At 43.5% G+C, this 25,389-nt stretch overlaps 1 long non-coding RNA gene across 1 annotated transcript; it reads right to left on the bottom strand.

Annotated features, from left to right (window-relative positions):
* On the bottom strand, nucleotides 6,644–15,413 carry LOC110408272. Its single transcript, XR_002444265.1, has 3 exons — nucleotides 15,326–15,413; nucleotides 10,335–10,461; nucleotides 6,644–9,141 (listed from the first exon to the last, which is right to left on the bottom strand). It is a non-coding gene; the product is annotated as an uncharacterized LOC110408272 (long non-coding RNA).

Genomic DNA, 25,389 nt, shown 5'->3' with positions numbered 1-25,389 from the left:
AAAGGAGTGATGATTTCACATCTAACCCTGTCCAATTTTGACGTTGGCATCCAAGTGACAGCTGCCTTGTGGGGATTACTGAATGAGGGAATGTCGCCTGTCCACTCTCCGGAATTGTCCAAGGCATCACAGGCAGGCACTTGCTCTTAGCCTGTGTAAGCACAACCTCACACTTCATTGCTTGTAACCCAGTAACAGCCACACGCTCCCAGTTCCCATCAGCTCTAGAGACCAAGCTGAGCTCAGGGGTCAGCCTCCAGGTCAGTGCAACCAGTGGAGAGCGGGGCTCAGCCTTCCCATCTCTGCCATCACCACAGGCAAGCACTGCCTCACCTAAGGCTTCTGCTTTCTCATTACCAATTGGAGAGGCGAAACAGATTCCTTTGCCCTTAGCACCTGATTTATAGAGAGAGGAAAGTCATTCAAATCATGACTGCAGTAGATCAGCCATGAGAACAGCAAGATGTATCTGACATGGGAGTCAGCCCAGGTGGCTGCCACGCTAATGCTGAGCGCAGTGTCAGGCAACACCAGATGCATATTTCAGCCTGGATAGTGAAGAGAAAGATGGGATTTGTAATACAGTCAGGAATAGGGCTCTGGGAGATGCCTCTAGCAGAAGACTTGTAAGTGATATAGCAGAAGGTTGGCAGTTTGTGTGGGCTGAAAACATACTAGGACTCAATTTTTCTTAGCATCCTTCCCACTTCCCACAGGTTCCTTTCCTTAAATCTCACTTCGTTCCCTGCTTCAGTGGGAGACACCACTCAGTCACTGTCTGCAGCTCAGGAGCTGCATGAGGAGCTCGGGCGGTTTTCTTCCTCAAACCAACTCATTCAGAGCAAAAAGGATAGTGGCAAATCTAGTCGCTGGGGATCCAGAAGCCAATCTGGCATAGTACCCCTATTCAGTTTGTAGTTTGGAAAATGCTCTCAGTAGAATTACTGCATTGATTGTAGCTATTTCAGAAAACCTATGCAAATTCTGTGAAAAAATACAGAATTAGTAATGGAAAAATACTAATAAAGGAACTCTTTCAAATCTAACTTGGCCTAAAATTTAGGCTTTGTAATAGCAAGCTGTAACAAAACTTGTATTTCCATGACATTTTGTTTTAAATTCCAGTGCGGAGGAGGGAGAAAAGTTTGAACAAAGATTCTCTGTAGTCCTTGCTTTGTGAGGAAAGACGCGAAGCCTGAGAATCTCACAGAGTGACTTAAAGCTGATCTGGGTGAGTTTCTGTTCATCGGAACGTATGCTGCTTCCACGCTCTCTTCAGCAGCCCTGTGAGGACACTGGTTTAAGGGCACTAATCGCTGCTGGCCCAGCAGAGCCCAGAGCCCAGCAGAATTTCTCAGGGCTCGCTCTGACGTTTCCTGGCTGCTGCCTGGGCACACTTGCCCGAACCCCGGTCACCCAACAGCCTGCTTCCTGGGTGCGCTCCAGGTGGCCAGGGGCCAGGCTCCAGGCAGAGCCCCACTGAAGTCAGTGGAGTCTGTATGAGTTCCACCTCATGTGGTGCCCGGGTTAGGGTCGGGAGCTGTTTTCCTGTAAGATGACGGCCAGCAAAGAATCGCTTCCTATTCAGTAAATAACTGGGTGGAGTGAGCAGATGAAAGAAAACTGGGGCCCATCTGCAAGATCTCAGCTGAAAGTGCTGAGAATTCATCTTCAGCAAGGACATCCCTTTCCCTCTGTGACAGTTTTGCCAGCTCAGATCTGGCCTGCAGCCCCGCTGTGGAAAGCAGGCACTGCCCACAGGTAAACCAGAAGAGAGGGTTGGGAGGGCTCTTTTTTTCCAGTGAAGCTGGGGGGATTTATTTTTCTTGAATTTTTCAAGTATTAAAAATCTTTATGCATTAATGTGTATTTACGGTAAAAAAAAAGAAAAGCTCTAGGTGTTTCTGCTGAACACAAAGCAACATGCACATAACAGTTATCCCCTGTACCCTAGCACAGATGCTCAAGCCAGCTTTCACAGTCTCTCCCTTGGATGGGGTACCCTTCCTAAGCTCCGGATTGAGGCAGTGAGAAGTCAGAGTTACCTATGGCACCAGGCATTTATAAACCTTGAAAGATGGAGTCAAGCTGATTGATACAATTAAATGGGAACACGAAACATAAGAACTATGGCTCCCACCATGCACTGCACGTAGCATGCCTCAGACTGGGAGACTTGCTTCATGAAAGACATACGAATGTTCTCCACTTCAGTTACTGAAGTCCTTGCTAAGTATTTCAGTTAATCCAACCACTGATTTTCTGTCCCAAAAAGGGGGAGGGGGAAGGGAAGAGAAATTTTGACAAGTCCCAGATAGGACATTGTTCCTACAGTCTCATATCATAGCAGGTATGTTAGGAAATCAGTACTGCTATCAAAGATGCAATGCAATACAACATTATTTGATCATGAAAAGGAGTTTGGCTTTTCTGGAGCTTTTGGTTATTTCCTGCTGAGAACCTCATGGCAACAATTTGTGCAATGCAGCTGGATGATCTTTTCGCATAGAAAACATCTCCACAGTTGAGTCCCTCAAACAACAACATCTTTACAAGTACTGCCATGGAACGTATGGTCACGGCTCCTGTTGGCGCCATTTAAAAAGTATTTTCTAGCATTTTCTTGGCAGCAACACGAAGGGCTTCTGGTAGGTGCCCACATCTCTGTCCTGTCACGGTACCCCCCAGCGGAAGGCACCGCGGGAGCCCCCAGTCGGCACTTAGTTTAGTCTGGGGTTGGACCATCCAAAACATCCTTGAACCTCACAAGAGAACGTTTCAAGGACACTTTTAGCAGACTTGTAATCACCAGGGGCAAAAAAACCCGAAGTATTTGAATTATTTATCCCTGACAGTATTTTTAGAGAGAAGAGGTTAAAATAAACTTTATCTGTAGGAAGCCTCCGCCTGATTGAAAACCTCTCCGTATATTTGCAGTCCTGTTTAATAAGCCATCCGGACAGAGGGAGCATTCTTCTGTAAAGCCCGTTTGGCACAGAAGCCTGCAGCAAGAGCTGAGCAGGCAAATCCCACGGCAGGGGAGAGACAGCACTTTTTGACCCAAACAATGTCTAGACAGCCTGAAAACAGATAAATTAACAGGCAAGCAGCAGCGGCATCACACAGCAGCGAAGCGGTGGATATTTGTCACCTCAGTGATGGGTTAAATGAAGATTCAAGGCCTCGGTATAGTCTTTATGAAACACAATGTACTCCAGCTGTCTCCCTCCCTCCTCCTGAGCTATTTACTGTGTTAACAGCTCCATGCAGAAAGTTCACATTCACTGACATGGTAAACATTTCCCATCTTTTACAGGCTGCCCTAATGAGGCAGCGGGATCAGAACAAATTAGTGGCAGAATTCCCCCATCTCCTTGCACACAGTGCTGGAGCAGACGTCCCTTACATCTTGTGCACCCTGTAGAAGCTGCTCTTGGCTCCTAATGCAGCAATTCGTGGCAAATGAGAAAGTGGTTGTTCAGCCTAATGGCGTAACAATATTTTTTAATGCAATTCCTGCTCGAGGATGCTGCGCTTGCTTTACAGTCTGGCTCCCCTGTTTGAGAAAACATGTCTTTTACTATATATAGCAGGGTCTGAAAAATACATTTCGCTACTAAAAGAAGCACAAATCGTTTCAGATGACACTTTTGGTAGAAAAGAGATGTGATTTCATCCACTGTGTTTACTGAAAATTATACACACACAAATTACCTTAATGAGATGCAAACCTTGTCGTTTGCATCTAGTGCACCAGTAACAAAATTCTGGTAGCTGCAACGATAGTATATTTAGCATACAGAAAATAAATAACTTGTTACATCAATGCTGTCAAAATGAAACAAGCCAAACTGTGATTAAAGCAGTTATCATTAAACCAGAGGCTGACTTCCAGAGCTGTTGTGAAAACAGCAAAAGAAGCAATTTTCCTAAGTGCATTTCAAGTGATTGAGTAAAAATTGAACTTATGGTAGACTATGTTATAGAATACTACTTAAAGTGTTTGGATGATGATACTTCATAACACAGAAGCCTTCGTGCAGTACAATTTAAATCCTTTTTTTGTAGCAGAGCTTGAAAACGTATTAAAGACTGAGAGACTGTGAATCAGCCCTCCCATTCTCAAATATGACAGCAAGGAAGTTTTGTCTGTGTGAGATTCCCTCTGTATGCAGAAGGATGTACGGGAGAGAGGCAGGACTTCCTACACCATGCAAGATGCATGTCTTGGCTCTTGCCAAGCAATATTCTGCACGTCTTCAGTATGGCAGGAGTTGTAAACACGTTGTATAATCACCTAACTGGGCTGTGACCCATTTGTAAGCAGCACAGGAAAAATACATCAAAGTCACAGATAGTCTCCTCAGACAGGCCTCGACAGATACCCATCTGGTAATAACCTCGGACTGTGAAGGATGGATGATTTACAAAGGTGTTAAGAAATAAAGGCCTGCTTTTTATACATACAGAAACCCTGGTGTAAACTCCCTACAGATTAACTGTGAAGAACCAGGAAAAGAAAAGGAAAAATAATGCATTGTTTTAGAAACAGTAGAGAACTGAAGGATGTGCAATGAGAGATGCAACCATATTAGAGGCACTGAGCCCGGGTAGCCCTGAGATCTGCTGTCTGTTAAGCATATGTGAGGCTAAAGCATAGCAGCCCCAAACAATAACCGCCCCTAACTGCCAGTCACTCTCTTGTATTTAGCTGGGGCTGTCATCACAAATGCCAAGAAGGCAGTGACAAGCTACACTAGAAAGTCTGGGTATCCTCCTCCTTGCTAAAGTCCACCGATGTGGATGTTGCACTTTGATTTTATGGCATTGAAGAGCTTTGGTTCCTTACTGGTCTGGAGCTCTGCTTGCCACTGAAGGATCCACTTGTGCCTCCACAGCTAGGCAGAGACTGGAGCAACTGCATGTGTTACACGTTACAGAATGTATTATTAAAAGCAAAGAAACCTCATTTCACAGTGTAGTATCTCATTTTTTGTGCAAGGTATATACAAGCACAGAGAGGTAGTCCCATTCTTAAAAGTCTGCAGTCTCAGTATCTTCCTAATAACCTAGGCAAGTCTGCTATCACACTGAAAGCTGAGTGCATGCAAACACCCTTTCTTGTCATGGGTTTTCTTCATGACAGTATTCTGTTTATATTCATCATTCTCCTTGGAGCCCTTTCCTTTCCCAAAGGTCTACTGGATTTGGGGAGGATGCATCATCGCTGGTAGACATCTTCTGTAGTCTAGACTTATAAGTTCATACTGTGTTGTTATATTGCTCCACCAGAAGGTTTATAAGTCACACTACTTGTCAAAGTTATGAGGATGCTGAATCACTTTTATTAGGCATCAAAGTCTCCCCCTCACCCTTTCATTTCTTTAACTGAAAGCTTCATTAGATTGCAAAATGGCACCTCTGTGCTCAGACAGGCCTATGGGCAAATCAGTTTCTGTCCTTTGTTAAATCTGATTGATTTATTTCACATATAAAATGAGCAGTAAATGTTCAAGTTCTAAAAAGTTATTTAACAAGTGTCTGAGTAGAATGAAAATAGCTTTCTAAAATAGTGCAAATACTTATCATAAGCATATTAAAGAGACTGTCTTCATTTTTGGATGTTACCAAATGCCCATAAATTCTTAGATGTTCAAGTAGTCAGGCACCTGAGAAGCTTGGGCTAACCATTAATTGTGAGACATGCTGCTCGAGCTGAGTTCTGCAGCAATGTAAGAAGGAGGAGGTACCACTCTGCTTACTTAGTGGCAGGGAAACACGAGGCAGACATGGAGGACTGCTGTGAGCCAGGCTACAATCTCAAGTCTCCCTCCCTCCAACCCAGTCGGCAGGCCATGCACCCCAGGCATCACTGTACCTCCAGGGGACTCAGACAAGAATATACAGAACTGGAGTCTGGTAGTAAGCCCTTATTCAGGCAATTTGTCAGAGATATCACTCAGACAGTGTTGTGTTCCTCTTATTTGGCCACTTGGCACTTAGTGACTCATAGAAGCTTAATGAGAGGAGACAGACACTTCCCAAGGGCATCTCATCCCACCTGGAGGAACGTGTCTTCTGCAGGAGGCTGTCTCTCACTACCCCCGTTTGGGACAAGCTCTAGAAGATCAGCCATGTCTGCACCTAACCTGGACAAAAGGTGAGACAGATCCTGGAGCAGGGAAACACCTTTTAAAAGGGAGGAAGATAGATGTGAACTTTGGGCTCAGCAGCAACTTAGAGGGAAGAACGAAACAGTGGTGGAGATGTACGTTACAGCTTGTAGGCTGGCAGACTGTATCAGAGGCTTAGAGAAAAAAAAAACAAACAAAAAAAACAACAAACCAACATGAAGTTGCAGGTGAGCAAAGGCCAGTTCCCATTTCATGCTAATTTTGCTACAGACAGCTTGTCCCGCTGCCCGGCTGCAGGGTTACTGTGCTCAGAATCAGAAAAGATTTCCTTTGACCATGTAATAAGAAGAAAGCAAAACCAAAAGGAGGTGTCTCAGAGGGGAGAAGGGACTGAAGAAAAGAGAAAAAATCAGTTCAGGGAAAGTGGCAGAGGAGATCTAGGGATTACGCACTGTAAAAAAAGCTATGAGCATAGACTTTCATAGCAACTGAGGGGGAAAATATAAAAAGCACAACAAAAAGCCCTGTCTCCTGTGGTGAAACTTCAGTGAAATGCTATTAAGGATAAATCTTTTATTGTATTGTCCTGCAGGCAGTCTGGTAAAAACTGTATTCTCAGCATAAATGAACTCTCCCATTATAAAATAGGAAAAAATGTCTGCTTTCAGGACTGGCTCTGTGTAATGGCTGCTGAGATATCCACTGGGGATATTTAGGAGCAGTAGCAAGTAGGAGTAGGCCCAGATATTTCCTGCTGAAATAAGAAGGTCTTCTGAATGGGCAGACACATCAGATGTGTTTGCAACCAGCTTCCCATGGGCTAGCAAAAAGACTGCAGTTCACATAAAGGATTTAGCCCAGGGAGAGCATTTAGTGAGGAAATAACTCCCTCTGCTCCGTGATTTGTCAGGATCTCTTTTAATTGGTTCTCTGGCTGAGAGATAGGGAAAAACATGGGCCAGATTAGCCCTGGGGGAGTTACAGCAAGGAAAGATTTAACCCCAAAGTGAGAAAGGGTTTTCAAAAGGAAGGGGAAAAGTTTTTAAAAACGTTGGTCCAGAGCAGGAAGTCTCTATTTCAAAGAGACGGCGACGTAGTGGGCTTCTGATTGAGCAACCCTTCTCCAACAGCCATTACCTAGAACAGCCAGAGGCCACCCAGTCACTGCTACTACTGGCAGGTGCCATAAGTGGGACGTGGACGTGTGAGTGAAGGCTCAGACAAACAGCACATCCTGCCGAAGCACAGCCATTTCAGCCACCAAAGCTTCCCTTTTTTCCTTGCTTACACAGTCCTTACTGGTTTGTTAAATTTCTGATGTAGCGCTGCCTTCAGAATTTACATGCGTGTCTTCCAGCCTCAGCAAAGCTCTCACCAGTCAACTAACTTGTAATTTTAACAGAGGTTTGGAGGCCAGATCTGAAGACAGTTCGAGGTGTCATTATGTGTATAAGGCCTGTGTGTGGTGAAACAGTCAACCATCAACTTGATAATGACACTGTTTGCATGCAAATCATGGCCACCAGACACACACACAGCTGCTGTGTGTCAACCTCGGCTGCGTGTGAAATGACCGGCTCGCTATTCCCACTCTATCTGGCTGCAGGCATGAAAACTCATGTGAAAAAGCACAAAAAATGCAGTAACAAACACACTAAAAATGTTCTTATACTGGGGAGATTTCTGCTTCACATTCAGCCATGTTTTCTGAAAACAACAGGCCAGATAAACCTTGCACCTTTGCCTCTGCAGCCCCATTCTAGTTTCTGTGCCAAGTCACTCCTCACACCTTCTGAGCTTCCCCTGTGTCAGTGTTCTGAAATTCTTCTGAAAAAGTAATTCCCTGAAGATCCTCCTCAGTCAGAACGTTTCTTAGCAGCTCTGATTGCAGCAGCCACCGCATACCCCATCCATACAGCTTCGCCTCTGTGTTTCCCCCAGGGCACCCCTGGCTCTGGGAATGGCCACATTTCAGACACTCAGATGACATTTTGGAGGCCTCATTTGAAATCTTGTGTCCATTAGTTTCTGAAACTGCAGAATTTTCTGTTTGTGTGCGTTATTATTTCAGTTGCAGCTCATGCTTAGGTTATAAGGTGGAAGTGCTCAGTCTCAATCTTCAAACACACAACACAATAAAGTTACACATTTCTGTACATATGATACTGTCCTTAAACCTCCTTTGAGAATTATAAAATACTGTTCTAATTAAAGCTTTTCACGTAGTTTTGTGGTTTGTTTCTTTTGCTTTTCTCTCACCTTGGGCAGTAAAAATCATTTATATAGCTAGTTTCATTTTTAGAAACACAATAGGGATGGCAAGGCGGGATGCTGGGTACACTAGAACTCAAGAGTTTATCCCATAGCAGGTTCCCTGCTGCAGCTGAATTTAAACGTATTTTTCTTGATTCTGTATGATTAATTCTGATGCTGGGGATTCTTGGTGCCCTTGCTCAGAATAAATCCATGGGAACTGCAGACAGTTGCTTCAATTTGATTGTTCAAAGTGCGGAGCACCAGGAAAGCAGGCTGAGGAGTGAGAGATGATCAAAATTCTGCTGTACTTGTAGCCTGCAGAGATTTTGTGGCTGTGGACATTTGAGAATCAGTTTCAGTAAAAAGAAGTCTCCTAACCCAATAAAAACACGGGGTGGGTAACCGTCAATGAGAGGCAAGGGCGCAATATTCTGCTACTGTTCTGTACAGTCTCCTGTGCAAAGAGGGAGGCCTCCAGGTAATTCCTGTCTGGCCTTTAAAATTTGTATTCGAGGCATAAAGCGAATGCCAAATTTGGTATTAATGAACTTCAAGACTGTGTAATGCAGTGAAGGGAGAGGAAGTTACATTTGGTGCAGTCTGTTGGAGGGACTGGCGGAGAGGGCTTGGCTGCAGTGCAACATCACTGCCTTCTGAAGCTGGAACCGGGAAGCTGGAACGGGAAAAAGTGCAGCTCCTGCTCACAAGGTCTGCAAGGATTCTTCACCTCACATCCTCTGATAAGAAGCACCTACAGAATATGGGGGTTGTGATACTTCGCAAGAATAAAAATGACACTTCTGCGGAACCAGCTGCTGCTCTCCAGCCTTTCACCAAACACCTGCCTGAACAGCAGCTGGCAAATTCCCTGCTAAGAACCATTCAGAGCCAACAGAAATAAAACAATATCAAGGAATAATGCTAGCATTTTTGGTTGGGCATCGGTATGTGCTTTTAAAGCAAATGAAAAAGGACAAAGAAAGATGTGAAAGCTCATCTCAAAAGCGTGGCACACTCTTTGTGAGCACCCTTAAGTAGAGGAAAGCACATACTGGTACCAGGTTAGTCATGCCAGACTGCCTGTACTTGGTGTCTAACCAGCGTGGCATTGGTTAAAAGTTCCTCCCAAAGCAGCGTAATGCACTGAGAGTTATTTGTGCGTTGCATGCCTGGTGCTTCTGGACAGAGCTGGACTCATGATGCAGTCCCCATGCACTGGCACACAGCTTAGAGAGAGTTTGTTAAAAGAAATCTTCTCTGCAGAGTGAGAAGATCTGATTCTTTCCCACAGAAGCCCAATCAGCTTTAATTGTTGAATGATGCTGCTCATCCCTTGGATTTTTGAAACACGTGGTAGGTTTTCTGCAGTGAAACTTTACTCTCTCAGCACAGCCGTACAATTATTATCATTAAAGTTCTTTCTTCAGGATATTCTGGAAGATCTGCTTTAAGCCAAAGAAGCCTTTTACTAGATGCTACAGCAAGGCAATAATGTTGTTTAACTGTTTTCTGAACATTCAAAGAGTGACCCAAGAGCACAAAATCAGAGACAGTTTGTTCTGTTCCTTGGAGACCCTTGTCTTAGGCCGTGGTCCTGTGTAAGGAGCCCTTAGTCCCTTGTAAGCAGTATGTACATTTTTTTGTGTGAGGCTCTAAAAGCAGCCTAGGCTTATTAGCATCTAAGTATAGAGATATAAAACTCTCTAGGTGTTTCAAAATCCTGAGAATTTTAGACTAGTGCGCTAGCGCATTTCTGAATTTCTGACTGTTTTGTGAACTGTAGATGGCTCAAAACTAGGCCTGAGGTGGGAATTCACGTGGATTAAAACAGAACAAGAGAGAACTGAATGCACAAGGCCAATGTGAGTGAGTCCCACGCGGAAGGCAGAGCTCGCACCCAGCCCTCCTGTGGCAGATGGGTCACACTCCCAAGGCCACACTCACCCCAGCTGCAGACAGGTGGCTGTGATTTCCAACCTTTTCTTTCTTTCTCCTCCTTCCTCTCCTCCCTCTGCCTCAGCTGAGCCTTGTATTAGCGCTGATGGCTGTGATTCACCATGTGTCAGACACCCTGGGGAAAAGAGAGGGAGGGAAAAGAAAGCACAGCTAGTCAGAGTAGGAAGAAAACATTGCTTTCCCTTTGATTTTGAATTTTCGTTCCCATCAATTCTTTGCAATCTTAACTCGATTCAGAAGTGGTAAAACACAGTATTGCCCCCAAACTCAGAGTATATAATCTGTAGTGGGGTGTCAGTGGCAACCAGAAGAAAGGATTGCTAGAATCCAGTGACTGACGGTGTCAGAATGGGGCAATGGCCAGGTGGCAATGCTGAGCTCGTAGGTCTTCCTAAGAGTCTGCATCTTGTGGGTGGATGTGACATGGAGATGGGGGATCGTTGTTTGATGTGGATTTCTGGGGCTTTTGAGGGACATACAACCAAAAGACATTGCTCACTCTCTCCATCTTGTTACAATACTGCGGCTTCCTTTCCCTGACAGGCAACCTTTGTGGAAAGCCTTTTCCAAGGTGACATAATTGAGCCACAGCAGCACTGCAGAGTACGTAGAGTATGAACATTTTTTGCCCATTTTGGCCATCCACTGGAGAATTTTTTCTCAAATGACTTTTAGGAACCAGAGACAGCCTTGCTATTGTGAGACAAATACAAACTTGGTTCTGGGATCTCCAGGAAACTCAGATGGCTTCAAGATCTCTGAAAACGTAGGGTTGAGCCATAACTGCAAAATGTACAGGCTTTTGCTGGCTCAATTTCAAGTGGAGTTATTAGCAGCAGTTATAAAACAGTGCTGCAGTTGTGTCTTTATGCCCTCTAAAAATTACGAAAATTTTCCATCCTTCTTTTCTGGTATGTTTTGAGATGCCATCTTCCCCTTGTTTTCTTCCATGTTTATTACAGAAGAGCTGTCTAAAGCACCAGCAATATCTGAGGCTTCAGTGTGGCCTGATAAAACTGCAGACTGCTGAGCTGAATTCATTATCAGTATATGGTTCCCATTTAATAGAGGTACATGCAGCACCAAGCATTAAGGGATCGTTTATTCCAGGCTACAGATAGGATTCAGCTAGTGAAATTACCGAGAATTCTTCTAGTGATATGGGTGGGAGAAGTTAAGTCCCAGGGTGCTGGAGGTATGATAGATTGGGAAATTACAGTAAAGCAAACTTCACGTCTGTAAGAACTTAAGGCACAGAAACCAAACTGGCAACTTTCCTCTGACTCGGTCTGTTCTCAGGAAAACTTTCAGATACTTTCCGAGACACATTTGGTCCCTTTATGCTGAAGTAGTGCCAGAGCACACATTAGAATCTTGGATTTACCCCGATGAAATCACTATTATGAAAAGAATCTTTTCAATTCCGTCAGAATTAATTCACTGAAAAAGACTTGAGTTTAACTGGAAAATACAGGCTCAGATAGGTGGAATATCCTTTGAAAGTTAAGGAAGGGTATTTTTTTTCCCCTCTACTTACATCTAAGGTGGATTAACAGAGGCATATGGAGAAGATCAAATATACCTTGAAATAATGGATGTATAAATCTGCGAACTAAACCTCTTCTGAGTACTGGACAGGAGAGGAGGAGAGAGAATGTAAAAATGTAGAGATCATCTACTGGGGGGATACAATACTGAAAAGCCACAGTGGTTCTAGGATCTTCAATATTTTAGAAGAGGAAGCTTAAAAGTTATTTTAATAAACCACTGAGGCCAGTTTTTCAAAAATGTAAATGTACAACTGTGCACAAAATCTGCATATGCAAATCACCACAATTGGGCAAGCAAATCAGATAATTGCATGCAAATATGCCTACTCACTCTGTGCCTGTGTCTACAATGGTAGTAACTGTGCATGCAAATTAGGTACACATTTTGTACACATAAAGGTGCAGCTTAAGTCGCATATGGCATGAAAATATGGCATATAATGTAACAAAAGAGGGAGAAGGAAATAGCAAAGGATACAAAGTTAGCTGTAAATAATAATATGGAGCGTACACAAACACACACACACGAATCTATAAACATAGGATTAGAAAAAAGAAAATACACGGGTCTTTTGAGAGCTTAAGGAACTGAAGTAGCGCATCATGTGCGGAGTGGGCGTCCGACCAAAGCTAATACAGCTTCCCAAGAGACTGAGTGCCCATGTGAAACACAGGCTGAGTAGGGTTCACCAAGCCACACCAAATTCTCGCTCCTTTGACCCAGTGTCCCTCTCCTTGAAGAGGAGATGGAGTTCTGTCTCTCAGGCTTACACAGGCGGAAGGCTCAGCCTCGATGTCAGCAGCAGCGCCGAGCGAACGTCAGATGTGGTGGTGGTTTCTTGTGACACACAGACAGATGTCTCCAAGGAAAAAGGCTTTGTAACTCTTTTGTCTTTCAAAAGTATTGATTTTGCTTCAACTACCTTTCCTTCTGCTTTGGAACTAACCAATATAACCTCATTGCCTTTCTCCATTGGGCTTATTTGGATTCAGACTGCATTATAACGAGATTGCTGGCAGAAAGGATGGATGGATAGATGGATGGATGGATAGGGTTCTAACCTCAACTGTATCCTTGAACTTAAAATCTGTGTAATATTTTTAAAGCACTTAGACCTTTAACTCAGTAGTTAGCAGATTAATGAGATGCACAGACTGACATTTTATTTGAAATTTTCCAGGCAGAGAAACATAAAGTGCTCAGCGTGAAGAGCAGACTGAGTAGCGATGACAGCATGCCCCCTCAATCACTCCAGGCTTCAGCATGCTCACAGATACGAAACAATGAGCAGAAGTTGGAGAAGAGAATAAAAAATGTTGATTGAGGTTTGATTCAGTCCCTCTTACGCATTCAATTCCAAATTTGTGCCACACTCAGACAGCCATAACTTTAGAGATTACTGACCACGTGGAGCCTTCGGGATTGGGCTCATGGTACTCATATCATCAAAGACCTGTGTGAAGAAGGCACACAGAGCAAAAATATCTTAATGATGCAGAAACAGTCACAAAAGTCAGACATGCCCAAGGGCATCTGAAACATGGTTGCACAGGAAACTGATGTGGTTGCATAGAGAATTTGGATGGAAAGTAGATAGATGTCCAAAGTCTCCTGTCTCCAGTTTTTTCAGTGTTCTTCTTGTCTGGGTTCCCTTTGCATCTCAGAAACAGAGGCAAGGTTTTGCCCTTGCTCACACAGCTCTGCAAATTCACTGAACAGCCCCACCATGAGGATTTGTCTGGCTGCACTATTCCATGATCCCAGCACGTGTCCTTGGAGCTGCTTGAGGAAGCTGTAGAGGATGGCACTTTGGTGGACAAAATAGGTAATGAAAACCAGGGCGATGCCTGGGGAACCAGTTAGGCATCTTGCTGTCACCGACACTGAAAATAAACATATTTTTCTATATCTGGGCCCTCTTCTCATTCTTTTGTTTCTTAAATGCAGTAATTCTCTAGAAATCGGAGACAAACCGTACCGAGGCTTCTTGCAGCATCTGAGGCACAGACTCAGATGTGAATGATCCAAATCGTTTATTACAGGTTCTAGCATCCCTTTTATACATTCACGAGTTCTCTCTTTTAACTTTCCCACCCGCCTGTACACATCAACAAAGCATTCCACAGACACTCCTTAACCGTGCATGCAGGCGCTTATCCTGTCAGAGCCGTGAGTCGTTCCTAGCCACGCGTTCTTTCTCCAATCAGGGTCATCATCTCGCAGCTTACTTGGCTTTGTTTTTCTCTTCTTCTGGAAATGTCCTTGGTTCTCAGTCTTGCTTTCTCATGCCGTTTATCTTGCTCCACAGCTTCTGCTCTGAATAGTCTTTCCTGTTTGTTGTGCATAGGTTGGCTCTGTCCATCTTGTGCTACTCTGCAACGAGCAGCCACTTTCACTTCTGGATAGCATCCTAGTGGTACACTGTTTTATTCCGATCAACACAAAGTTTTTAAAATCAGCTTTGGACCAGATGCAAAGCATATATTTTCCCTTACAGATCTGTATGGCCTTACATGCTGGAACAACAAAAATTTGGAGCTACTCCTCGCACACTGAGTATGGGTGCCCATGCACGCACTGACAGAGCATTCATTTTTCAGTACGTATCTAGGCTAAACTGTTTTCAGAAAGGAGGAAACTTAGCGCTTAATGGATTTTGACCAAACTTCAAGGTAGTTTGGAAGTCCATTCTGACATGCATCATTAAAAACACTACTGGAGCTGCACTCAGAGGACTGGGAAAGCCCCAGTGCACAGACCAGGGCTTTTATTTCCCTACCAACTGCAGCCTGAGCCTTTTGAGGCTTACTCTCGTGCTCAGCAGAGTAGATGAGAGACTCTCCATTGGATTTAGGAGGAATTGGATGAATCAATACTATAAGTTTGCTCTTAGGAGCAGTTAAAATAGATATTTCTAAACTAGAGTAAGTCAATTTAAAACCCTCTCCTTCCCTTAACGAAAGAAAAATATTTCTCAGCAGAACTACTCAGATGTGTGTCTGTTAGTGAAACCACACAGTGGAGCAGGAGCAGGCCGGATGGCTTCCTGGGCAGTACCAGTGTGTGACTTGGAAATGTTTCTTAAGAAACACGTTGAGCATCTTTGCCAGAGTTTTGAGTGTGGGAGCTTTGTCCCCACTGACAATCTAAACTTACTTATTTCTGTCAGAAATAACACTCAGAGTTCAACTCACTTGAGCAACTATATGTGATAAAATTCCCCCTTTTACAAAAATTAAAATAATATCAGGTAAACTGTGGACTACATCCAGCTTGTTCCTTTCTCCCTGTCTATGAGGAGGAACTGAGGACTTACTAGCTGACAAATAGATTTCAGCTTCTGGAAAGATGCTGAAATGAAAGAATCAAAGCATTTGTAAGCACACAGAAGATAACAAGAAAATGAGCATGAACAAACATACACTTACTGGGAACAGACCGCATCAAACCAAGCTCATTTCTTTCCATGACAGGATAACAGGCCTTGGAATAGAGGAGAAATGGTTGCCATGGCTTGATTTAAGCAAGTCTTTTGACTCTGACTCACAAGACGTTTTTATAGGCAAGCAAAGAATCTCGGTCTTAATGAAGCAGCTCAGCAGTGGGTGCAATCAGAGTTAGTGAGACACAGCTGCAGTGATGACAGCACCAACAATCTGGGGTGGCAGAAAAGGCAACTGCTATCGTAGGTAATAGATAAACAGTGAATCCCCTCAGCACACAGTGGAAGCCTGCTACAGAAGTGCAGTTTTCATGTGCTAGGAGTAATTTCTAGAAAGTAGAAGCTAACAGATTGCTGTTAATTGTTTGGAATTGGGCAACCACAGGAACTCCGAAAAACATTGCTGGATAAACCTTCCCATAGTCTTTGTAAACTTAAGGGATGATAATAATGATAATAATAATTAATAGTAATTGAATGTTGCAGTTAAGGTCAAGTGCCAAAGTAGGGGTAAGTATTTGCACAACACTGCTGCCCAGGGGCTGGAGGAAGTTGGGGTCAACATTCATTATGCATCAACATCTCTTCATTTTGATCTAAGTATGTGACAGACATCTGCAATGAAAAATGCATGTGCACAAGCTCCAGAAGTAGCTGGTGTACTCGGTGTCACCCAGTTATCATGGATTTAATGAAATCTAGGTTAAATCCCCTAAGAGATCAGGGAACAATGCCTTTTCTCTTCATCACAAATCTCAAGCTTGCTAGCACTGAGTGAAAGACGAAGTGGCGTGTGCTTTACAACCCATTCCAAGTCCTTGTGGGATTAGTTAATTATTCTTTGCAATAATTAAGGCACAAACAATTGATATAAGAATCTCCATTTGTTTATAGCGTGAGGATTCCCTTCCCCCAAGGCCGGAGAAAGCTGCAAATATATTTATACTCCAAAGCCGCTCTTCTCCAAAGGGAGATTGTTCTGCTTGGCTGAGAATGAAAGCCATCTCGTCGCTGTGGCAGGTATGGCTATATTAAGGCAGCAGTTGGGGGCCCTCAGGAGTTACTTGATTACACGTTGGAACAGCTTCATTCTTCAAGGACTGGCATCAAGCCAATTAGTCCTATAGGAAGACTGATGTTTTAACTAGACACATCCATCTACGCTGCAGCTTTCTAAATAACACTGTTTTCTAGGTATGCACTGCATGCGCATTTCTATTTCTCATTTTCTACAAAGGTCAAGGGACACCTGCGATTTTCGTTCAAGGCAGATGTTCCAGGAACCTGGAAAGCATGGGAGTGAAAATCAGACATTGTCTTTCATGTATTAATTACCTACAGCACTTACTGAGGAACAAGTGAGATCTAAAATTATTCATTTGGCCTTTCACCCAATAATCTATCACAGATTTAAGAGACTAGAAGCAAAGTAACTGCAGTTCATAAGCATCCTGCGAGATCCTGCTCAGAAAATCTAGCCAGAAAAAAAAAAGTAGCAGCATCTCAGGAACCTGCAGGCACTGAGAAATGAGAGCAAAAATGTACAGTGGGCAAAGTAATAAAAGCAGCCACCTACATAAAAGCCACATCCCCAGAGGCATGACTCTGGACACGTTTGTTCTAATGTGCTGGGGAAGGACAGTCACCCAGCTGGCCCTGCTGGCGGCTGCAGCCCACTTCCCTCCTTCCCAGCACTGTGCTGCTGCCACGGTGCAGACACAACCCGACTCAGGCTGCACACAGCAAGGGGCTGGTGCTGCTGCCCTGCCCTGAGCATCCCCATTGCTGCTGCCTTGCTGTGAGGGGCTCCTCTCAGTGGCTTTCTCTCCAGTGCTCTTAGGGTCTACTGACTTTTCCTTTCACCTTCCCACCTGTGTGTTATGACCTGATACAAAACTTGTGTGCTGGGCAAGAAGGAACCCGAGATGCTGTTTTCCCTCTGTTGCCTTGACTCGCAGGGTGTGCTCCAGCAATGAACATAGACCACTCCAGTTTTACTGGGGATGGGATGTTCTGACTCTCAGCAGCAGTTTGGCAAGAAAGCTGCCTTTGTCAGTCTGTATTGCAGCGAGCAAATGGGAGGGAATGGCCCCAAGATCCTAAGTCCTTCCTGACATGCATTAGCTGTAAATGTGAGCCTCTGTATGTTCAAACATGGGGCAAAGTTACATTAGAACAAACAAAAATATTTAACAATAAGAGCACCCTGCAAAGTTTTAGATCTACAGTAAGTATTAGGAAGATGTTTTCATGGAGTCTAATCGTATTGTAAAAAACAGTCCTGAACTTAGTACTGAGCATATAGAAGATGGCTGCAGATTGTAACTGGCTTTCTATATTATGAATATTACAATAATTTTATAAGCATTATGATAATTAAAGCAGCTACTCCCTAAGTGACGTTCTCTATCATCTCTTTGGTAATTAATTTCCCCACTAAGCTGCAAACTCTGCTTCTTCAGAGAAGCACAGAGGTGGTGGGGACACAGTTCTTGCTCCTGAAATACACCAAAGCTGCTCTGCCAAAGCCGGGAGGAGGTTTCTGTCGACTGCATGTGCAGCCCCAGCACATGAAGCAGGGGTCAGGCAGGGCAGCGTGCCTGCCGGGCTCTGCACAGTGAGAATGAAGGCAGCGCTGTGATTCCTCCGTCTTGGAGTAGTCTGAACCCTCTGAAATCCTAAGAGGGCAAATAACCCTGATTTTCACAGCTCTCTTTTGGAGGTACCAAACTCTAGACTGTCACAGTATAGAACATCTAGGCCATTGCACCTACACATCTCAGCTGCTTTAATATTGAATGTTGAAAGAGAAAGGTCTTGTACTCACAGGCACATAAGGAAGGTTAAATAGTACGAATTTCAGATGTCTCCATCTGATCTGCTTGGCTGGACTTCCTTTATAGTCAATGGGCAATCACACTTGCGGTGTGATTCATCCATCGTCTTTCAGTAGCCAGCTGCCAGTCAAGGTGACTATCACCTTTAAAGTGTCTATTTCTCTGCACGGAGTACAAAAGAAGTTGAAAAGACCGCTTCACAGAGGTGCCTGCATTGTGGGCATCTCCAAACAGGTGAGATGAATCCCAGCCAGAACTTGTATGAGCAAGGGGAAAATCACAAAGCTGAGAAATTGCTGCAAAGCATTTAGCAGCACCCCATGAATTTCTTTTTGTTATGTGTCTGCCATGGAACGAACAAACTGCAGTTCTGATGTAATCCTAATGTACTGCCTGCCTTCTGCTTTAAGTGCAGTTTTACATTCTCACAAAACACTTTCTTCACATGATTACTCCTTACCGGATAAAATATTAAGGTAAGAAAAGAGGAGAGGGTATTATCAAACAAACTACTCTTTCGTAGTGTATGTAGTTAGATGGAAAAGCTAATTTGTATCATAATAGCATGTCTTGGAAGAAGAGATGGGAACATTTATTCTTCTAGTTTTGCACAAATGCAAAGTCCTCAGTGATCCTCCAGCAATGTCTGATTTTTAAATCATTTACATTTTCTCCCTTTGTGTGTGGCACTCTGTTATAGGAATTGCAGAACCATAGTGCTTATCCTCTGGATGTCATACGTTAGTGGGCCGCAAAAAATTAAAACAGCTACTCCCTGAGTGGCATTCTCTATCATCTCTTCGGTAATTAATTTCCCCATCAAATGTTGACCATGAGTTTACAACAAAAAAAAGCAATTTGGAGAAGAGACAACCCGCAATGGTTGGATGAGCTTTTGAGCAGTTTGTAATTGAAGGCCTTGCTACTTGCCAAAGGGCAGTCTGAGTGGCTTTCCAGAGGTGATGTCAACAAAACTTTCACCGAGATGACTGCTGTCAAGAACAAGAACCTCGTTATCCTTCAGTCCATCCCAGGGCTGTCTGCGCTACTCGGCACGAAAAGCTATCAGAATAGTGCCAACCCATTTCCTACCCGTCCCATGAGGGCCATCTCTTCTAATTAGTCACTAGTTCCACCGTCAGGTATTTTGTTCACACACTGCGTGAAGGAATGAGGATTAACTCATTTCCCCAAAAATTACTGGTTAACATCAGTTGTTCTCCTCCTCTTCTGAAATGGCACAGTCTGCTCTCCCAGAGGAGTGACTCCCTGTTTCCAGCAGCATGAAGGAGCTCCTTTCTGGAAAGGTGCACACTGCTAACTTCTCTGCATACTTCTGCTAAAGATGGTCTCCTTTGTAGGGGAATATGTCTGAATTCACGACTGTTCGCACACGTTCCCAATTGTCTTCACCTTCTTTAAAGCACCTGCCCCTTGTTTACTCAGTGTTGTATCTCAACATAGGAAACTCCAAGGTTCAGAGCTTACCTTCTATTATTTGTTTGCTGATACAAATATTTCTTCCAATGTTTACCCAGCTTACATAAGCTCTTATAATTATGTCGGCATTACCTTGCAAAATACAAAAAAGATTTTTTGTCTGCTCGCTTTTGACTATGCAAGTTCACGTATGCTGGGCTGTGCTGCTGGCATCCATTCATCAGGGTGCACCCTAAGGAAGGTGGAAACTTGGACACTGGTAGAAAGATGTTTTCTTAGTGTTGTTGCTCCTGGTTCTTAGTTCTTTAAAGTCAGTGCAGCTTTCTCCAGGGATATTTTAATAACATGAGTTTCTTCAACCTTCTAATCACTCTCTGATTTGACAGCACTCCACATTCAATTGCAAGTCTCACGATATTTCACAGGTTTTCTTTTTTAAAGCCCCAGCTGCTGGATTCATGCATTGCAAAGCACTCTCAGCTTTCATTTTAAAAATTTCTTCTTCTAGTTCTTATGGATGTGGAAAGAAGCCTGAAAACATGAAGCCCCTGTACAGCTCCAAAGAGAGTATACCAATATAAGGAATTCAAAGAATAGTAGTTCAAGCCAATCTCGTGATTTCTTTTTTCCCCAAGGCCTGGCACATGATTTTTGAGAACTGGCATTTGGAAATGCTGGAAACATAAAACTCTTACTAAAGAACAGGGGGAGTTACTAAGAAGCATGAAGAGAGAGAGAAGATTTATTCACTAAAATGTAAGCATTAAAGAATTGAAGAGGGAGCCTTGTTAGAGGCTAGCAAAATTCTATTACTCTCGTACTCAGTAATTCTCCTACACAGTCCCTGGTCACTTAAAGGTGCATCTTTTTATTTCCCTTAATTTCACCTGCAGCTTATTGGTTTGAATGTGATGAAGTCATTTGGCTCACTGGAGAAAGAAGAGGGCATTTGGGGGCTATACATGGCTTGATACCTTTTAACAAAAACAAACAGGTCAGAGGACATCAAGTAGAACATTGCTGGTTTGGTTTATTTGCCCCCTACCAAGAATCCTTGTGGCTTATCTTGCTATCCGAAAGCATTTTTTCCCAACTTCAGAAGTACATTTTTAGGATTAAAAAACAATTATGGAATTCATCTGTCTTTAAAAACCATCCTAAAAGCAGGTTTTTCTTACAGAAGTTTTTCTTTTTTAATGAGCTCGACTATCAAAACTTATCATAGGGCTTTTGTTGATCTATTTAAAGATGTCCAAAGAACTTAAGTATTTGTCATGTTAAGTAAATACCAAATCTTCACCACAGTTTAACCCCAAGAAAAGGAACAACTTTGTCTATCCACGCTGATGGATATGTTTTATGTATATGCCTCGAGATTGCTAGACCAAATGTTACATGTATAACAGAATCAGTCTATTTACTGAAATTCAGTAAGATGTTTTCCATTCTTTGGAAACTGAAAATCCGCAGTATATCTTACATTCCCCCGCCAGGATAAAAATATTTCTGTATTATCTTTTGCCCATTCATCAGCTGAAGTGGGAAAAATTCACATTTTTGCTCTTACCTCAGTGCAAACTCTAGGTAGTATATCCTGAACAGATGAAATGGGAAAGCAAGGAGCTGCAAAGGAGCTGATGCTGAGTCAGAAACAGAGAAGGCCTGGCTTGCTTGCCTGTGTCAAACTAAGGCAGAGACTCAAGCACTTTCAAACCCAAGAATGAAAAATTACCAAGGCAATTGCTTGGGCCTGAATACAGCTACCAGAAGACTCAGAAAATGAAAAATGAATCCAAGATTTCTCTACCCAAGATCTTTCAATAAAGTGGCAGGCATTTGTATGCCTAAAATGGCCTGCCTAGGCTTTTCAAATAAACTATGAAAAGTAAAGGAACGTGCAGAATAAAGCAGCTGGAAATACAAGAGACTGCTCATATAGCTCTTGTGATCATACTGTGTTTTGTATGCACAGCTGCCCCAGCAGTTCCCCATCAGATGTGCTGCTGCATTTGTGCATTTATGCCAAAGACAACAAACTGCAGAAGATTCAAATGAAGATGCTTAAGAGGATTTAAGGGAAGTGCTGCAACACAATTTGTGTTTGAATGCTTGAATTACATTTAATCTGGCTCCCCCAGCGATAATAATAATAATATAATAGGCTGTAAAAGGGAGTCTAAAAATCTTAAATTGAATCAGTATGTTTACTATCGAAGTAGCTGTGTGGAGTGCACGGTACAAAGTTTTAATACTTTCAGCAGGCAAGTCATACATCTTGTCTAGACACCGGGGAAATTTTCAGACACAAAATTATTTTAAATGCTAAAACAAATAATGCAGACTTTACCTCACATCCCTAGCAGATTGTGGAATGTCATTTACTTTAAATTTGCAGCCAGACATCACATAGCCAGAGAAATTGCCTGTATGAAAAATAGGCTGACACTTATCACTGCATTCCAGTGGGACCAGGCGGTGATGTCAGCTCTCTCTGTTTCTCCCAGACAATTGAGCTTCCTCCAAATCAATAAAAACAAGGTTTATTGGTATGTTTGCTTTATCACACTTGAGCCACTTTCATCGTCCCAGTGACAAAGTCTTCACAAATTGAATCATTAAACGCAGTAATTGTGTTTCAAATACATTTTAGAGAGGAGGAAGGGAAGAGAGTATAGAAGATTATTCGCTACAGTATTTATGGCTGCAGAATTTAGATTTGTAACAGTTTGGTGCACCTATATTCTATTTTTCAATATGGAAAAAGGAGCAGGGGTGGGGGCGGAGGAGGGACTCCAGTAAGTGGAACAAACAGTTGCACTCAAATTCAGACCAGCTAAGCTTTTAATATTTCGCTGAGGGAACGTTATATAAGGAATTTCTCAACAGATCCGCACACAAAATGTCAAACTTATTTTAAAATTATTTCTTAAAAATAGATGGGCTCAGGAAAAAAAAGGCACCCTGGAGTCAGGATCTAAGGACTGTTACCATCCTTGTGGTTAAAATAATTCCTTCCTCGGTGTTGCTCAGTCCCTTACGCAAGCCCGTAAACTCATTTCGCCCCAGCACTCTCTAAATCTTTGTCGCTCTTTGCATATGTGGTTGCAATTTACATGCCACCCACATTTAAAGAGGTATTGACATTTTCAAGTCGTCTATTTTAGCCCCTGGATTTAAAATGGTATCAATCACACTTTATTTCCTCACTCCAGAGCTCAGGCCCGTGCTTGCCGCGCACCCAGCTCTCCCCACAGCCCAAGAGGCAGCTAACAGCCATCTGCATCCTTGCAGCCCTCCAGCTGGCTGCCAGGCCCGGGTTATTGAACCCTGGTGGGGATGGGGCCGGGTGCCCCCAGCTACGGAGCTTTTGGCCTCTCTGTTCTCATTGTTGCTATGCAAACTGAGTTCGTGGCTGTTCGGCGGATGGCCTAGCGAAACACTGGCAGCGTTCACAAAACTATCCAGCATTATTCAGCAAAATCGGGTGTGACTAGCGTTCTGGGCGCTGAAGAGGCCTTTGACGAAGCTGGCATGCAAATTGCATTGTTTTGTGCTGAATGGCGGTGACCTGTGCCGGGCAGGGTTAGGTCAGCGGCAGGCCAGGCCAAGAGAGCTCATAAAAGTCCCACATGCTCCAAGCCCGACTTGGGAGTAAATCGGGGATTCCTCCAGACAATGGCATTTGTGCTTTTGTCTTAGGCAGCAGCTCTCGAGAGCGGGAGGGCTGGGGAGCAGCCGCAGACACGGGCCTGTCTCCAGAGATGTGTGCAGGTCAGGCCGTGAACACCGGCATTCCCCTTTTATTAGGTTTCCTGGGTGAATCAGAGAGCATTTCTCCCTTCCCACTTCTTATCTTGCTGCGTTTTTCGTACTCAATTAGCCTGAAATGGAACATGATCAAGCTTCTAGCTGGAGTTTCCTCCCAGCACGCTGGTATCAGACCTCTCCACACATTATACAAATTGTATTTTATCATTGAAAATTAAATCTAGAAGGCAATGATGTTCAAGTACAGAACACTTAAGAATGTACGAGCGCTTCCTCTGCTGCACCAGCTCTTCAGATGAATGGAGGAGTGTCAGTCAGGAGCTCTCTGCTCTCCCAGCAGCTCTAAATCACTGTGGGCCCTTCACCACATCCCACTGAGGCTGCCGTGGAGCCAGCAGCATGCCTCACGCAGCAGGAGGTCCGCGGTGGTGCTGGCGGTCCCTGAGCTCTTACACACCATTCATTCCCTTGCACATGAACGCAGGATGCTGGAAGGCTGTTTGCTTCAATGCGTGGCTAAGAACAAAAATCTAGCGCCTTTCAATGGCATTATTTCTTGCACAGAAACCATCTTGTGTGTGTTCCGATGGAGATTTATTTCTCTGAAGGCATAAAATGGTTAGGGGTACACTTTGATCCTGCCAGTGAAGTGCGGACAGGATTGATGGCCTTCCCTGGTGACCCTTTCCCTTTCTGAGGTTGGTGTTGAGGCAGGAAAAAGTTCACAGTGTGTGCATAGCAGATATCCTACAGGGGCTCCTTAGCACCATTTCAGGAATCACATGTGCTAGGAGGGTGTCCACCAGCCCGCTCTGCTTTCATCCAAAGCGACTGATGCAGCCAGCAACGGCAGACCACCTCTGTTCCTGCGGCTGGAGGAACAGCAATAGAGCTATTTTGTTGTCTGTCTGCTAATTTAAAACAAATGCCACCCATTCACACTGACATAAAACCTTCTTGGAACTGGGAGGGGAAGGATATTCATATATTGTTCATGTGTGTGAAAAAAATAAAATAAAATCACCTACCTCTGGGTCATTTCCTTTCATCATGTCAAGTAAAACAAATGTAGCAAGCAAACAATCCAGACGCATGGGCTTACTGACAATTAAACCTTGCATTTTAAAATGACTGTGGTGCAAATTAATTCAGTCGGCTGTAGGGCTGCCCCAAAATAAAAGTCTGGGTTTGGTAAGTCTGTCAGTGACGGCTCCATTTCCCAGTATATATTTACACTCACATCAAACTTGGTGAGTGGGTTTGCTGTCGAACTTGCAAAACACAAACCTGACAGTTTGGTTTGAAGTTCCCCACACGAGGGTCATACAGGAACACTGAAGAGATGCATTTGCTATAGGTTATAGCAATTTTGACAGTAGTGAATGAATGACTGCTCCTAAAAAGTACATCTTGTTCTGACATTATCGCTTCGTTGCATTCTAAAAGTGGCTAAAACAGAGACAATCTTCCTTGTCTTTCCTCAACCCTGCTGCCATTCAGTGTCTCTTCTGGTTCAGCAGTCTGTATTTTCAGTCTGTTTCCAAGGGGCTACGTATGTACATCACTGAAGCAGTGAAGTATTTTCCCCTCCCGTGTGTCTAACTAACCAGTCAATATTCCTATTTAAACAAATAAAGTTCCCATAATCTGTTCCACTGGAGCCTATTTCTATTATAACCGAAGGCAGGAAACATTGCTGCTGACTTCCACGGGAGCAGCGTTTGCCTCACGAGTAACAACAGGTTAAACACAATTTACCAACCCCTGACTTAAACAAAGCTCAAAGACACATGCCCACCTAGAAAGCCGCGCTGCCTGTAGTGAGGGACAGCTTGGCCAGAACAGCAGCAGTGGCAAAAATAAAAGTCTAAAACAGATATGAAAAATGATGAATTGACTTTGCATGACTATTTTTGCTTAAAATTAGGGCAGGCACTTGAGAACTTTGCTGAATCAGGGCCTTGATGATCGGTATCAGTAATGAATGCAGACATTTGGGAAGGTA

Source organism: Numida meleagris, chromosome 19, assembly GCF_002078875.1.
Source record: "Numida meleagris isolate 19003 breed g44 Domestic line chromosome 19, NumMel1.0, whole genome shotgun sequence".
In the NCBI taxonomy this organism is placed as follows: Eukaryota; Metazoa; Chordata; class Aves; order Galliformes; family Numididae; genus Numida; species Numida meleagris.
Note: the sequence above shows the minus strand (reverse complement) of the source record. Positions and strands in the feature narration are given on the sequence as shown.